The 17,115-nt window shown below is 36.5% G+C and overlaps 1 pseudogene; it reads left to right on the top strand.

Moving 5' to 3' along the window:
- The first annotated feature begins 4,614 nt into the window (after positions 1–4,614).
- Positions 4,615–16,860, top strand: LOC105875134 (N-acetyllactosaminide alpha-1,3-galactosyltransferase pseudogene; annotated as a pseudogene).
- Positions 16,861–17,115: the final 255 nt, after the last annotated feature.

Below are 17,115 nucleotides of genomic sequence, written 5' to 3'. Positions count from 1 at the left end.
TGCTTGTAAATCCATCTAGTTATATTTTTATTGCAAATATTGTACTTTCAAAGTTCTAGAATATCCATTGTTTTTATAGCTTCCATTGCTTTGCTGAGAATTCCTACCATTCATTCATTTTGATACAATTTTCTATTAAATCCTTAAACATTTTCATAATCGCTGCTTTAAAGTTCTTATTTATTACTTCCAACATGTGGGTTATAGTGGTTTCCTGAGTAGGAGATAGTATTGACTCAAAGGGGCCTAAGGAAAGTTACTGGGGTCATGGATATGTTCTGTGTTTTCATTTAGGTGGCTGTTACACTCATATGTATGTGTATAACAAACCCAATGAAATGTACACTTAAATTATGTTTTAATTCATGCCAATTATACCTCAACTTAAAATTTATTATAACGCTTTTAAAACTCCCCCCCCAAACAAAGGGAGCTTAAAGGATCCTTCACTTTTTAAAAAATGGGACAAAATCTAGTCCTCTGGTACTGACAAAGAGAAGCTACTGGCATATGAATTGTTATGATTGAGAATATCTACTTATTTCATCATCAAAAGAGAATCTGATGACATCATCATTCACAGAAGACTGAAATAATAAACACACAAACTGGAGAGTCATAGAACCTAATTAGTATCTGATTCATGATTTTTCAAGGGCCTCAAAATGTCCTGCTTAAGATTCTCTACATGTCTTCTTAAACTACTATACCATAAACGTTAAGAGTCTCCAATGAAGAATCTGTTTAAAATTCCTATATGATTTTAGGAAAACAAAAGGTAAGACATTGTCCTTACTTTCAACCAAATTGAGCCATATCTACTTCCTTTTCTGCACACAGACAATTTTATAGTGCATAAATAACACAAAGGACTGTTGTAACTTTGATGCCAAAAAATCCAAGGTCATTGCACAGATAACCTAAAAATTACACTTGAGCCTCCAGCCTGTGCTCTGAATCAATTTGATATTCAAATATTTTTGATAATGGGCATATGTTTTATGCTTTCTGTCTTTTCTTTCTTGGAATGATTAACTTCATAATATCATGTAACTAAAACTAACAACTTCCTTCATAAATCTACAACTCTATTTAGAGTCCAGGTAAGTATTTTCATAATTATCTCTTTTCACTGACACCCCCCGTCCCTACAAGTTAGGCTGGGAAGTGGCATTTCTACATTTCTTTTCTGCAAGTAAAACCCTTTATAATTTAGAAAAAACAAATGAAGGTTATGAGATCTCTTGCATCAGGGCCAGCTAAGACCAGCTAATGTCCTAAGACTTTCTGCAGCTAGCTCAAATAAAACCAAATGTGTCCACAGACTCAACTCTATTGTCATATAGACAGACATCCAAAGAGTAGCAATATCTTAATTGCTAGTCGATATCTGCTAAAGCATCTAGTTTAAGTCACAGAGAAGCAGGCTTTATCACAGCTTATTGTGTATATACTGTACTTTATTTAATCTATGTTCTTCTGTTTATTTTTCCTCCCAGGAAAGGATGATATACACAAGAAAAATAATTCTATTGTTATTGATTTTATTTTCTCTATGGGCATTGCGTAGTGAGTATTATCTCAGGTAACTATAAAAACTTAATGATTTTTTTTCTGATGTTTGGTAAGGATCTGGTATGTCAAAAAGGTGATAATCTTAACCCCTGAATAAATCAGCATCTGAACATCTCAATCCAAATATACCCAAATGATATCCAATTATATCAGTATAAACATAGTCTTCAGCATCCAAATCCTTTTGTTGCTAGTGGGATTGTGGCTAAAGATAATTTTTGTAGACGCATAGCTTCTCCCATGAGCAGAAGCTATATTAAGCTACTAGTTACTGTGGCAGTGTAATATTAGTAAATGTTACAGAGAAACTACCATTTTAAAATAAGTGGCATCTTCTTTAAGAAACATCTCTGATGTTGATGACTTCAGACACTACATACAGTATTTACCCTCTCCAAATTGGAGGCATGTAGAAAGACTTCATTGGCAATTAGCAAGTTTCACTGTTCTAATGATATTAAGCTTCTCTTTTGTGTCTCAAAGAATTAGATTGTGGCCGGGCACGGTGGCTCACGCCTGTAATCCTAGCTCTCTGGGAGGCCGAGGTGGGCGGATCGTTTGAGCTCAGGAGTTGGAAACCAACCTGAGCAAGAGCGAGACCCCGTCTCTACTATAAATAGAAAGAAATTAATTGGTCAACTAATATATATAGAAAAAATTAGCTGGGTATGGTGGCGCATGCCTGTAGTCCCAGCTACTCGGGAGGCTGAGGCAGAAGGATTGCTTGAGCCCAGGAGTTTGAGGTTGCTGTGAGCTAGGCTGACGCCATGGCACTCACTCTAGCCTGGGCAACAAAGTGAGACTCTGTCTCAAAAAACAAAACAAAACAAAACAAAACAAAACAAAAGAAAACAAACAAAGAATTAGATCGTGGATGTTGTTGTTTTTAAGATATAGCATATGAGGTCCTTAATTATAATGATTCTTATCATGTTTATTATTAATCTCTATAACCAACAATGTACCTGGAATGTAGTATGTATTTGGTAATATTAGGAAACAGAATAAATGGATTGATGGATTCTAGCTCTAGTCATGTTATATGTGGAAAACCTTTATATACATTTAAAAGTAATATAATGCTCTTCATTTATCCTAAGAACAAAGGAACTACAGAGGATGTATCACTGCTGGTAAGTCTTTATTTCCAAATATTTTCTGACCACTTCTTTGAGAACAAAACTGGTTGGAGGGAATGGAGTGCCTGTGGGTCCTTGATTCCTTCAGGCAGAGTAAACCAAAGCAATTTTACAAACATGTTGGAGACAATTCGCTTAACGTAAGAACACTAGAAACCTAAGCCAGAGTAGACTGGAGAATGCCATCTCTGACAGAGAAGTAGGAACTTGTTCTGAAACATATTACAGAAGCCAAAACACAGCTCTAAGGAACCTTAGGTCTTTTAAAGCTCTGGGCAAACACATAGAAGTAAAGACTTGGCTGGAAGACTCTCAGGAGACTGTATTAACCACTATACAAATTATGCCATCAGGATGTGTCCAGGGAGGAAAACTTTTCTTTTCTTTTTTTTTTTCAGCGTATTATAGGGGTACAAATGTTAAGGTTACATATATTGCCCATACCCCCACCCCCACCCCCCTTGAGTCAGAGCTTCAAGTATAGGGAGGAAAACTTTCCCAAAGATTTTGCAAGATTCAATATTAAAATACATTCTTCCATTTCTTCTTCTTCTTCTTTTTTTTTTTTTGAGACAGAGTCTCACTTTGTTGCCCAGGCTAGAGTGAGTGCCGTGACATTAGCCTAGCTCACAGCAACCTCAAACTCCTGGGCTCAAGCAATCCTACTGCCTCAGGCTCTGGAGTAGCTGGGACTACAGGCATACGGCACCATGCCCGGCTAATTTTTTCTCTATATATTAGTTGGCCAATTAATTTATTTCTATTTATAGTAGAGATGGGGTCTCGCTCTTGCTCAGGCTGGTTTTGAACTCCTGACCTTGAGCAATCCGCCCTCCTCAGCCTCCCAGAGAGCTAGGACCATTTCTTCTTATAGTTATGGGAACCCACATAGAGAAATGAAGAGCAGCTTTCTTTCTGATGCTTGTTGTGTGCAGGAGCTTTGTCTCTCTGATGATTCTATGATTTACAACATTCCCCACTAAGACCATGACTTATCTACCTGGTTGAAGCTGGGTGAACTATGCCATGCATTAAAACAATATAATAATAAGGTATGTTTCCCCTATATATAGCCAAGGCTAACAGGGGACAATAACTTTCAACTACCTGAAATCAATAGGAAAATCCCTAGGCAAAGATGAGAACATTCAAGGAAAGTCAGCTGCAGCAGAAACTGGGAGAATAAATAGAATAAAATGTTTTCTGGCAAATGTGTTTGATGTAATACATTCAAACAATAGTTCTATTATTAATTTCTCCTTAGCATTAGGATTCTACAGCCTTAACATACTAACACTCACCATCCAAAGGCACAGCTATCAATGGTAGTAGATGTTTGAATAGAATGCCATGTCTTAGTCACACCCCTAACATTGAAGTTACTCCTATCTGTGTGCATAGAATAAAGACAGTCTCATGACATATGACTCAGTTCCACAGCTGCCAATGCCTTCATTAACTCAGCCCAGGATCAACTCTCAAAAGGTGTCCTAGCTCGATAGCCAGACTGCCATTAGTATATAGTGAAGAGGAAGAGAAAGGACTACGGAAAAACTGTCTTTCCATTTACTGTGTGACTCTGGACAAGACGATGAAAGTTCTTTGTGCCTCAGTTTCCTTATCTGGTAGAACAGGGATAATAAGAGTGCCAATCTCATCTGGGTGCTGTGTGGATTAAATCAGATAATACTAAGGAAAGTATTCAGTAAGTATTAGCTATTAATGAAGTGACTCTAACTTCATCTAGCAGATTAGGGAGCACTTCCCTTAGGAAGGGATATTTAAAGTGAGATCTATGTAGGCTATGTAGGAATTAGCTGGATGAAGTTGTAGCATGCTTAGGGAAATTAAAAAAGGCCAGTGAGCCTGGAAAATTATAATGATAAGGGCTTGATAGGAGATGCAGCTAAAACTGTGTAAAGGGCCAGGTAAAAAACAGAATAATGACATGGCGAGAGTGGAGCTTCAGAAACATGATATTGGAAGCAGAGTTGAAATACAGAGAATGAGTTTAAAAAGGGACAATTCAAAGACAGGCAGAGAGGGCAGCACACCTTGTTATTAATAATTCTGGAGGATGGGAATATGGAGGTTCATTATATTAGTCTATATACATTTGTGTGCCTTTAAGATTTTTCATACTTCAAAGTCTTCTTTTAAAGCATACAAACAGTGAGACCAATTAGGAGGCTATTGGAGTAGCCCAGACAAGAAATGATGGTGGCTTGAAGTCATATAGCGGCAGGGAATGGAGATAAGTGATGGACTTGAGAGATTCTCTGGAGGTTAAACCAACAGAATTAATGATGGATTTGATGTCAGGATTTAGGGAGCATTCTAGTATAGAATTGACTCTCATGTTTCTGCCTTGACCATCCAGGTGGATCCAGTGAGATAATGCACCATCTGAAGGGCAGATATTCTTGGGGAGAGATGATGACTAACATTAAACATCTTCATTTTGTTGTGTCGGCGAATGCAAGGAGAGAACTTCAGAACACAGTTCTATATTCAAGTCTTAAGTTCATGGGAGAAGTCTAAGTTGTATGTAAAAATTTGAAGCCATAGGATGTGACAGAAGAGAGTGTCACATGATAAAATAGAAAGGCTAGGGGAAACTCTTCTGAGAATAAATGTCAAATCAAGGCTCCTGAGCAAATAGGATATTTAAGGCTAACCTTAGACAGAAAGTAGGGTTATATTTCCATTGTGAAAGAAGGAAAAAAAAGCCTAGTGCTACAGGTAAATCTGGAGGAAAGGTGGCAGAAAGTTAAGAGAGCTTTTATCTGATGGCTGCTATTTTCTCTGTGAATTAGAAAAATGAGAATGAGAACTATGGAAACATCAAATTTTCTGACAGCACAGAAAAGTAAGTTTAGTTTGGAAACCATGACTTTTCTGTGCCACCACCATAAAAATTCCTCAATATTCTTCTCACTGCTTCACTCATTTTTAATTTTGTATCTTATAATACTGCCCATGACTTGATACTCAATTATTTCAAACTCTAGCAGACATAGCATGACTATTTGCATTCTTTGTCCTTATAGGTCTCAGAAAAATAAACCAGAATTACAGCTGTCAGACTGGTTTCATCCCATGTAAGAATCCAAATCTTGCACATGTGAGATTAATCCATAGAAGTTAATAGATAGCAACAATATCACTACTGGTATTCCAAATGTTGGAGAGTAGATAGGTCTTTGATTACAACATTTCAAAAACTAAGCAGTGGCCAAGACCCACTGGGGCTGAACATTTGGACCCACATTCTCCATGAATGAGAGTTTCAATTGCATAAACTCAAAGGTCCTAGGAGGATGGCAGGCTAAAAGTGTGAGAAGGTATTTGAGATGATTTGTTTGATTCTCCTCACTTCACCAATGAGAGACCTAAAGCCCAAAGGGGACAGGTGGGCTGTCTACGCATTTCCTATTTTTAGTCCAACAGTCTTCCTCTCTACTTCCATATGCTCCCTCTACCCTCTCATCTTTCACCCCAATGCTATAGGCTTTAAGGAATTCCCCTAATTAAAACTTTGAAAGGAGACATCCAGGTTCAGATCATGATGGATAATGGTCCATGATTCATCTCATAATATCATAACATTTGTCAGAGTCCAACTAGGCCACTGAAAGCACACCAGTTATTTAAACAGAGAGTTGTTAACCAATATAACGTTGTTAACTAGGTAAGGAAAAGACTGAAAAGAGGACTCTAAGGGATCATGACAGTAACAACTACAGGAACTAACTATTCCTCCTAGGACTGAAGAAACAAAAGGAAGAGGCTGGAATTGTTAAACATTAGAAATTTAGAGAAGAAGCTCATGGAGCTTAAACTCTGATGCCACTCGACTGGTGCTGGTGTCTCTGAGCTCTATGGAGGCCTCTTGGAGCTGGGATCCATACCTCTAAGGAGAGGCACAGAGAGGCTGGTTTTTTTAAGTGTTGGAAAAACTGAAAACTAGATTCATCTGCTGTTCTGGAAATGAATTGCTATTGTTGAGGTGAAGAAGCATTGCTGGGGTGGGACTTACAGGAATGGGAAGCAGACAAGAAACTTACGGAAAATAGGAAAGAACAAGTTTCTTCCTCCAGCCTTGTAATTTTCCTCCTGTGCCCTCTATTAGCAGAGTCTAACAGGGTACCAGCTAGCAAAGGAGAATGTGGTTTCAGAGTTCCAGCCCTAGGATAATAAAGCAGAATATAGCATTGTGGGTTTAGTTATGAAAGACAATAGCTTAATCACTGGCACAGCATCCCACTAACAAGATAAGTAAGGTATATTCTAGTAATTCAAGGTGATGATTCATCACAACAATTGGACAAAGGAGAAAACTACATAATCATTTTAATAGATCTAAATAGGCTACTGATATTGTTCAATTCTCATTGCATTTTTTCTTAATTACCATCAATACTGAACATCTTTTCATATGAATATTGGCCACTTGGATATCCACTTTAGTAAAGTGCCAGTTCAGATCTCTTCTTTTTCTTTTCCTATTGGATTTTAGTACGTGTTATTCACAATGTTGTGCAACTATCACTACCGTCTTTACCACACCAAAAAGAAGCAGTTAACTCCCCATCCTCTTATTCCCCTAGCCCTTGGCAAACACTAATCTGATTTCTGTCTTTATGGATTTTCTTATTCTGGCCATTTCATATGAATGAAATACAATATGTGGCCTTTTGTGACTGCCTTCTTTCACTTAGCATGTTTTCGAGGTTTCAAGAAACTTGTAGCAGAATAACTCCAATCTCTGCCTCTGTCTCCACATGGCTTACTTCTCTGTCTCTCCTCTGTGTATCTTTTTGTCATCTTATAAGGACACTTGTTATCAGATTTAGGGGCCACCCTTAATCAGTATGACCTTATCTTAACTAATTACATCTACAAAGACTCCATTTCCAAATTAGATAACATTCCAAAGTTCTAGGTGGATTTGGGAAAACACTGTTCAACCCACTACATGTACGGATTATATTAAACCTGTAGATCATTTTGGGGTACACTGCCATCTTAACAATAAAGAGCCACAATCCAATCCATGAATGTGGATGTCCTTGCATTTATTTATGTCTTTAATTTCTTTCAAGAATGTTTTTAGTTTTTGTTGCACAAGTCTTATGCCTCCTTGGTCAAATATTTTTCCTAAATTTTTATTCTTTTGGATGCTATTATTAATTTCATTTTCAGATTGTTCACTTCCAGTGTATGGAAACACATGATTTTTCCATGTTGATTTTGTGTCCTGCAACATCTATTAGCTCTAATTGAATTTTTTTTTTTTTTTTGACACAGAGTCTTGCTCTGTTGCCCAGGCTGGAGTGCTGTGGCATCAGCCTAGCTCACAGTGACCTCAAACTCCTGGGCTCAAGCAATCCTCCTGCCTCAGCATCCAGAGTAGCTGCAACTACTGGCATGTGCCACCATGCCTGGCTAATTTTTCTATTTTCAGTTACCTAGCTAATTCCTTTCTATTTTCAGTAGAGGTGGGGTCTTGCTCTTGCTCTTGCTCAGGCAAGAGCTCTCTGTCTCAGACTCCTGACCTCAAGCGATCGTCCTGCCTCGGCTTCCCAGAGTGCTAGGATTACAGGCATGAGCTACTATACCTAGCCTGGGAGCATATATAATTCTTATATTGTCCTGATGAATTGATCCTTTTATTATTAAATAATGCCCCTCTTTGTCTCTTTTTACAGCTTTTGACTTGAAATCTGTTTTGTCAGCTTCTCATGCTCATTTTTGGTTCCTATTAGCATGGAACATCTTTTTCCATCCCTTCACTTTCAGTCTATGTGTGTCCTTACAGGTCAGGTGAGTTTCTTGTATACAGCATATAATTGGGTCTTTTTTTTTTAAATCAATTCAGCCAGTCTATACCTTTTAAGTGGGAAATTTAATCCATTTACATTCAAGATTATTATTGATAGGTCGAAACTCACTCCTGCCATTTTCTTGATTGTTTTCTGTTTGTTTTGTGTATCCTTCATTCCTTACTTCCTCTTTTATTGTTTATTTTTGTGACTGGGTGGTTTTCTGTAGTGATATGGTTGGATTCCTTTCTCTTTCTCCTTTGTATATATAAATGTGACTTGGAGAAGACCTATTTAGGTTGAATCTATTTGAGGTCCTTTGAGCTTCCTGGACCTGGATGTCCATCTCTCTCCTAAGATTTGGAAAGTTTTGTGCTATGATTTCATTAAATATATTTCCCTTAACTTTTCCCTTCTCTTCTCCTTCTGAAATGCCCATAACATGAATATTTGTTCATTTAATGGTATCCCATAAATCCTATAGGCTTCTTTCATTCTTCTTCTTCTTTTTTATTTATTTATTTATTTATTTATTTAGTCTGTGTTATTTCAAAAGACCTGTCTTAAAGTTCAGAAATTCTTTTTCTGCTTGGTTGAATCTGTTTCTGAAGCTCTCAATTATATTTTTTATTTCAGTCATTGAATTCTTCAGCTCTAGGATTTGTTTGGTCTTTTGAAATTATCTCTAGCTCTCTGTTGAATTTCTCATTCAAATCTTGAATTGTTTTCCTGATTTCATTGAATTGTCTATCTGTATTCTCTTGTATCTTGCTGATTTTCCTTACAGTTATTATTTTCAGTTCTTTTTCTGACATTTCATATATTAATATTTCCTTATGATTGGGATCTATTACTAGAATTATTGTTTTCCTTGGGAGGTGTCATGTTTTCTTGCTTTTTCATGTTTGATGTGTCCCTACATTGATTTCTATGCATCTGATGGAAAAATTGTCTCTTCCAATTTTATGAAGTAGGTTTCAATGGGAAAGACTTACTCATATGAATGGGTCTTGGAGTGTCATTTTGGTGGGGTGCACTGGCCTTGTTCCTAGGTGGATGCAGTAATAAAGTCTCCTTGTAATCCACACTAGTGGTGTTTGTAAGTTTCTCAGTGGCTTAGGCTTTTTCCCACAATAGGAAGTCTCTCCTGACTCCAGGAAGATCTAATCCAGGCAGGGGAGATGGGGCTGCAGAGGGCATATGCTTCCATGCTGCCCTCCTGGACTTCCAGTTACTATAGGTGTATCTCCACTCCACTGCTGCACTCCAGCACTCTCCCTTTGACACTCTAGTCAAATATTAGCTGTTTATTCACTGCCTTGGTCCTTTTTTGTGGGGGAACGGATGAACACCAGGCATCTCTAGTCAGCCATATTGCTGATGTCACTTTCTAATCTTTTTCTCTTTATTGATAATCTCTATCATTTGAGACATTATTTTCTTGGTTATGTTATGATTATGAACATTATGTTCATGGTTTCCTTTAGTTCTTTGAACAAATTTAAATTAGTTAAAGTTTTTATTTAGTAAATACAATGTCTGGGCTTCCTTGAGGACAGTTTCTATGAATTTTTTTCCTGTGAATGGGCCATACTTTCTTGTTTATTTTCATGCCTCATGATTTCTTTTCTTTCTTTTTTTTTTTTTTTTTTTTTGAGACAGAGTCTCACTTTTGTTGTCCTGGCTAGAGTGAGTGCTGTGGCGTCAGCCTAGCTCACAGCAACCTCAAACTCCTGGGCTCAAGCAATCCTACTGCCTCAGCCTCCCAAGTAGCTGGGACTACAGGCATGTGCCACCATGCTCGGCTAATTTTTTTGTATATATATATTTTAGTTGGTCAATTAATTTCTTTCTATTTTTAGTAGAGATGGGGTCTCGCTCAGGCTGGTTTCCAACTCCCAACCTCGAGCAATCCACCCGCCTCAGCCTCCCAGATTGCTAGGATTACAGGCGTGAGCCACTGTGCCCGGCCCCATGCCTCATAATTTCTTATTGAACAAGAAGAAAGAAGAGAGAAAAAGAGAAAAAGAAGAAGAAGAAGAAGAAGAGGAAGAAGAAGAGAAAGAGAGTAAGAAAGGAAGGGAAGAAGGAAGAAAACAAAAACCTCTCTTAGTCTTTGCAGATTGTCTCTGTGTTTGGGCCTCTCCTTCATTTATTTATTTATTTTTATTTATTTATTTATTTTTTGAGACAGAGTCTCGCTTTGTTGCCCAGGCTAGAGTGAGTGCTGTGGCGTCAGCCTAGCTCACAGCAACCTCAAACTCCTGGCTCAAGCAATCCTCCTGCCTCAGCCTCCCAAGTAGCTGGGACTACAGGCATTCGCCACCATGCCCGGCTAATTTTTTCTCTATATATTAGTTGGCCAATTAATTTCTTTCTATTTATAGTAGGGACGGGGTCTCACTCTTGCTCAGGCTGGTTTCGAACTCCTGACCTCGAGCAATCCACCCGCCTCAGCCTCCCAGAGAGCTAGGATTACAGGCGTGAGCCACCACGCCCGGCCTTGGGCCTCTCCTTCAATGTTTGGGCCAGTTGTTCACAATTCTGCCTTAGCCTTAACTTCCTGCTTACACTGATCGTAAACATCAGCCAGAGGTGAAAGTTTAGAGTCTTCTCTCATCTTTTCTGAGCACATATCCTGCCCTGGAACTTGCATGAATTTCTAAATATCTCATTATACATAATAGGTTGTCTAATCCCTTATTTTCCAAGGTAACTCTCTTCCCAGGTTTTCCTCCCAGGCTTTCAGCATCTTAAGTGTTTTCCTCATCTGTAGTCTTTTGCATGGTGGCAGGCACTTGTTTCTCTTTAAAATGTGTTCAAAGAATACCCTCTGCCTAGCCACTTTTCCACCCAGAGAGATCTGAGTTAGGTGAAACAAAGGAAAGTGCTTTGTGTCAGTCCTTCAGGGAACCCTCAGGCATGTCGGAACAGACAAACACAGTTTCTTGAGAATAAGGTCCATTCTGCTCCCTCCAGAACCAGATATTCACACTGGGAACATAATCTGCTATCTTCAATACTGCTGACACTTTGGGGAGGGAGTTGGGTCAAGGTTAAGTTAAAATACCACAAAGTTTTCCTATTTCTACCATGTTGAGTCATCTTTTTCTTGATTTAATTTTTACCTGGTTGCTCTAAACCTTTGACTATTTTCCAGAGTTTTCACAAAGTTGATTCTGATAGTATGCAGCAAAATTAGTACTGACAGCATTTCAGATTATGAAAACTGGGAGGGTCACTTTAAAAAATATAGTCTTTGAAAATAAAGTCAAAAAACCTAAGACCTAGAGGTTTTGGCTAAACATAAGAGAAATTATTACTTTAATATTTTGGGACACATTTCAACTATGTGTCCTGAAAGATCTTGGAATCACAATATAAATAATCTATAAGTGTAATTTTGTAATGATCTGGCCATTTTTTATATACTGTTTCTCTAGTTTGTCATAACCATCAAGGCTTTGGGTTAGGTGTAAGGAGATGCTGCAATCAGATTCAGGCTTTATGAATTAATATCTCCTGCTGTTTTATTTTGTATTTATAATGTATTTTGTTCAAAAATGTTATGTCTTTCCTACAGTGTACACACGAACTTGACTATTACTGAATGGTCAGCTCCAGTTGTGTGGGATGGCACTTACAATGAGTCAGTCTTGGAAAATTATTATGAAAATCATAAAATTACTGTGGGGCTGACTGTGTTTGCTGTGGGAAGGTAGGTACATTCAGGCTTACATTCAGGCTTTTTTTTTTTTTTTTTGAAACACAGTCTCATTCTATTACACCCGGTAGAGTGCAGTGGTGTCATCATAGCTCACTGCAACCTCAAATTCCTGGGCTCCAACGATCCTCCTCCCTCAGCCTCCTAGTTAGTAGAACTAGAGGTGTGTACCTAGGTAAGTTTTCCATTTTTAGTAGAAACAGGGTCTCACTCTTGCTCAAGCTGGTCTTAAATTCCTGAACTCAAGCAATCATCCCCCCTTGGCCTCCCAGAGTGCTAGGATTACAGGGATGAGCCACCACACCTAGGCACATTCAGGCTTTTTACTATAGAAAATGGGAGGTAACATACTGAAGCACCTCATAATTTTATTTAATAATTATTCTCTGCAGGTCAATTCCTTCCATCATTTTAAATATCATCATTCACTTGGTCCACTCAAAAAAAACTCCAACTCCTCAGTTTCCTTTCTGTTATCTGATATTAAAATCCTCTCCCAACATGAACTTAATTTCCTGGGTCTCTTGACAGACATTTAAAATATCTTTTGTTCCTTCATAAGTTTGTGTCTCTGTTATAGCCATTCTTCATTGTCTTTACATTGAGTCAACCCAATAATTTGCTCCCTCAAGTGCTTTACCCAAGTCATAAACTACTTTCTGATAAACTTACTTAAGTGTACTTATTGACCCTTCACAGGAACACTGTTTCCATATATAACAAGCCAAGGTAACTGCAATTGTCTGTAAAGGAATTTTTACCTTCTACATTTTCTGACCACCAGTCATAATACAAAAAATAAAAAGAGAACATAAAAATCATCCAGTAATTTAAAAATAAAAGCCAATTTATTTTTAATTCCTAATCAAATAGAAAATCAAAACCATTAAAGTAGACTCTGAAAAAAATCACAATGAAATATTGTCATTTAAAGATGGATGGCCCTTATTATGCTGAAATAAATTTTAAAAAAGAAAAAAAAAGACGGATGAATACCACCATTGCATTGATCTCCTATCTTCTGAAACTCTACAAAGATAATAAATATAGATAAAAAGAAGAAAGCTTTAAGGTCAACAAATCTAGGAAATGTTTCAAAGTAAACATTTAACTTTGAAGATTATATGCCAATTCTAAAAGTTGGACCTAATTGGAGAAGACATCAAATTGGATGTATACATCTACAAACTTCATAGTGTGCAGTGAATGTTCAAGACAGGTTGAACAATCTCCCAAAAACCTAGCTGACCATCCCTTATCTAGAGTGGTGAGATCTAGGGGCACAGATAGACCATAATGGTATCCATTCAGGTACCCCATATCATGATGGTGTTGTGGCTGAATGGAGACAAATTGATTCATAGCATTTATGTTCTCCCAAGGTCAGATGATTTTTCAATATTATCATATTTAAGCAGTTCCACTCTCTTTTTTCTTTGACACACCCTCTTTACTAATGTATGAACTTAGTGCTATAACAAACATATATATAATAGTCCACCCAACAAATACACATTTTTCTGAAGTATACATGGAACAATCTTCAAGATAGACCATATTGTAGACTTCAAAAGTCTCAATAAATTTTTCAAAATTGAAATATAACCACTTTTCTTTTATGACTACAACAGAATGGAATTAAAAATCAATTATAGAAGAAAATCTGAAATATTCACAAATATGTGGAAATTAAACAACATACTCTTAAACTTCCAATGGGTCAAAGAATAAATCACAAGGAAAATTAAAAAATAAGATGAATGAACAAAAATACAACATATTAAATTTATGAAATGTAGCAAAAGCAGTGCTCAGAGGGAAATTTAGAGCAACATTAAAAAAGAATAAAGATCTTATATCAATAGCCTAATCTTCAGGAACTAGACAAAGAAGAGCAAATTAAACCTAAAACAAACAGAAAAAAATAGGCAATAAAGATTAGAGCAGAAATAAATAAAGAATTTTTAAAAAATAGAATAATTAAAGCCAAAAATTGTTCTTAGAAAAAGATCAGCAAAGTTGACAAACCTTTGAAAAAAAATTGAGGGACATTTTACAAAATATCTGAGCAAGACTATTCAAAACTGTCAGGGTCATGAATAACAAGAAGAGAAACTGACACAGATAGGAGGAGACTAAAGAGACATGAAGACTAAATGGAATGTGTGAGCTGGATTGGATCATGGAAACTAAAAAAGCCATTGGAGGAAAAGTAGTAAAATCAAAATAAAATCTGTAATTTAGTTAGTAGTACTTTACCACTAATAATGTCCTAGTTTTGACAAATGTGCAATGGTTACATAAGATGTTAATGTTAAGGGAAGCTAAATGAAGGAGCTCTCTATCATATATTTGATATATGTATATATCAGCACTCTTTATCATATATTTGCAACTTTTCGGAAATTTAATATTGTTTCAAAGTAGAAAGTTTTTTCATAATTGAAAAAAATTAAGTTTGCCCTATATTACACCAGATACAAAATTAATTCAAATGGATAATAGACTTAAAATGTGAATGTTAAAACAATAATGCTACTAGAAGAAAATGTAAAATATTTTCATTACCTTACGGAGGCAAAGATTTCTGAAACATACACAAAATTACTAACCATAAAAGAAGTATGAATAATTGGACTTCTTTGGATTTGAGTTGCTAGCTTCTAGCTCAGTAGAATATTTTAAGTAACACTTTTCATAATTTACCTAATGATTTTAGATGTTCTAAACCAGCAAGTTTTCTCCTGACATTTCATCTGCTATATTCTTAAAACTTAGATCAACATCCAGAATTTATTCTTAAGGATTATTAAACATTATTTAAGGTGAGCCACCTTTCTTTTTTTGCATTTACCTAAGGCTGTTTACTCTCAGAATCTTTGACTGGCTTGAGAGACTAGAAAAGAGAAAGTTTTGTTTTCCAGCCCACCTATTCTAGCATCCTAATAAAAGACACAAGAAAAAATAAGAAAAATGATGCAGATGGTGGATTATTGACTATGTCACCTCTGGTCTTGTATGCATAAGTGACTATTCATAAAGCAAGACACAGACAATGATAACACCCCCTACAATGACTCAATACCTTTCCTGCCTATAACCCCCAGAGCAGGTGCTCATAGCTCTGATAACCCTGAAAAACTCTGGCTCTCATTTTAGGCTGGGCTCTGCTAGTTTTCTGATCTCACCAACTTTCATTCCTTCTCATGAGGAACTCTTCTATCCTATCATCTGTGGAACCCCGTCAGAGAGAGGAAAGGTAGATAATTTCACTTTCTTCTGTATCACTTAAATACAACTCAAGAAGCATTTCTAATATTTGGTTAATAGTAGCATTGCTGGATAAGCTAAATTCAGTGTAATTCAAATAACATGTGTTCCACTAAAATATAAGAAAATGAACTTAATCACTTCTTATTTGTTCACAGATATCTTGATTTCTATTTGCAAAGGTTTTTGGCATCTGCTAATCAGTTTTTTATGACTGACCAGAAAGTCATAATTTATGTCATGGTAGATAACTACACCAAGATGCCTTGGATACCTCTGAATCCCCTCCGTACATTCAAAGTTTTTGTAATTAAGAAAGAGAAAAGATGGCAAGATATCAGTATGATGCGTATGAAGACCATTGGTGAACACATTGTCAGTCACATCCAATATGAAGTTGACTTCCTCTTCTGTATGGACGTGGACCAGATATTTACAACAAAATATGGATTAGAGACTCTGGGAGAGTCAGTAGCTCAGTTACATTCTTATTGGTATCGGGCAATTCCTATGATGTTACCTTATGAGAGAAATCAGTTATCAGAAGCTTATATACCTATGGGTAAGGGGGATTTTTATTACCATGCTGCTGTTTTTGGTGGCACTCCCATTCAGGTTCTCAATATTGCCAGAGAATGCACCCAAGGGATCTTGAATGACAAGAAAAATAACATTGAAGCAGTGTGGCATGATGAAAGCCACTTAAACAAGTATTTCTTTCTGCATAAACCCACTAAAATCTTATCACCAGAATATTGCTGGGATTTCAGAGTTACAAGGAATTCTGATATCAGAACTGTCAAACTTTCTTGGGATTTTAAGAGTTATGAACATTTCAGAGTGACGGCTTAATTTTATAGCTCTTCCTTCACATTTCTGAATTTAAGAGCATTGTTTTGTCTTATTCTTTAGAAAATTGTCTTATTCCTTAAAATTAGCACTTGACAAATTTTAGCACTAAAAAATAACTAACAAAATGGTAAGCCCACCACACAGCAAACTCATACTTATCTTCACATTCATTTTGAACCATATAACATGGGATTCAGTAGTTGCAGAATGAGTTTGTTGAAATCATATGTAGATGAGCATGTTGAGGAATTGTATCTGTTAGATCACATTGAATAAAATAGATTCTGTCACAAGAAAATTAAATCTTAAATATTTTAATAGATCCAAGTAGATATACATTTTTCATATTGGTTAAGGAAAGGAGTTGTCTAGAGGTGTGGGGAAAGGCAGATCCCTGCAACTACACTAAAATGCCCTGCATGTAAAACTTTGAGAACATTAAAGCTGCCACCAGCTGGGCAGTTAGTTAGGAATCTTTGAGTCATTAAAAAATAACTATATGCTTTAAAACTACAAAGTTGTTTGTTGTAAAAACTTATGAAAATAAAAGGGAAAACTGAAATCCTCCCTTATACTTTATCTTTGAAAACCTATTCTCCATATAACTTTTATATGCATTTATATATCTACCACATGAATATATATATACACATATATATACTCACACATGTCCTTATATAATATTTTATACAAATTGACTTATATCACACACACATATACACATGCACAC

Source organism: Microcebus murinus, chromosome 12 (assembly GCF_040939455.1).
Source record: "Microcebus murinus isolate Inina chromosome 12, M.murinus_Inina_mat1.0, whole genome shotgun sequence".
Taxonomy (NCBI): Eukaryota; Metazoa; Chordata; class Mammalia; order Primates; family Cheirogaleidae; genus Microcebus; species Microcebus murinus.
This window is presented reverse-complemented; position numbering and strand designations above follow the sequence as displayed.